Here is a 663-nt window from a genome sequence, read left to right as displayed (position 1 = left end):
TGTCAGGCTATGCTGTTGGTGGACTTGTTAGTTTGCGCTCCAGCACTTGCAGAGGCTTGGTGCATCTCAACAATTGCGCCCAATAGCTAGTGGCTGGTTAGCTCAGTTGGTTAGAGTGTGGTGCTAATAACGCCAAGGTCATGGGTTTGATCCCCATACTGGCTATGATGTACATTTTGAGTGTCAAAATTGTGAGTCACATGCATGTGAATTGTCAAGGGTGCCACAGAATTAAATTGAGTGAATTGCCGAAATAGCTCAGTTGGGAGAGCGTTAGACTGAAGATCTAAAGGTCCCTGGTTCGATCCCGGGTTTCGGCATTTGTATTTGTTCTTTCTTTATGCTCTGGCTTCAAGGAAACTATCCACAGCTTTGTTTGTGGGCCTCAATGGTGTGTGCTACGCTCCTCTGAAAGTAAGTAATGTCTTGCTTTTTCATCTGACATTTTGACATCAGTGTTACAGGAAAGTTGCTTGTCATTGTTACATGACAGTAGTTGTCGTAAGACAAGGCTGCATGAAGTGTGAACTGGAGCTTTCTTGGATCCAAAAAAATGTGTTTTTGGGGAATGCGGGCATCGATCCCACTACCTATAGTTGCTAAGCAAACAGTGTTGATCAAATTGCTGTTTGAAAGTAAGTAATGTCTTCTTTTTCATCTGAC

General features: G+C 43.3%; 2 non-coding genes across 2 annotated transcripts; both read left to right on the top strand.

Moving 5' to 3' along the window:
• The first annotated feature begins 91 nt into the window (after positions 1-91).
• Positions 92-165, top strand: trnai-aau. Its single transcript has one exon. It is a non-coding gene; the product is annotated as a tRNA-Ile (tRNA).
• An 82-nt stretch (positions 166-247) lies between these two features.
• Positions 248-320, top strand: trnaf-gaa. The gene has a single exon. It is a non-coding gene; the product is annotated as a tRNA-Phe (tRNA).
• The last annotated feature ends 343 nt before the right edge of the window (positions 321-663 follow it).

This window comes from Oncorhynchus tshawytscha, unplaced genomic scaffold, assembly GCF_018296145.1.
Source record: "Oncorhynchus tshawytscha isolate Ot180627B unplaced genomic scaffold, Otsh_v2.0 Un_contig_498_pilon_pilon, whole genome shotgun sequence".
NCBI lineage: Eukaryota > Metazoa > Chordata > Actinopteri > Salmoniformes > Salmonidae > Oncorhynchus > Oncorhynchus tshawytscha.
This window is presented reverse-complemented; position numbering and strand designations above follow the sequence as displayed.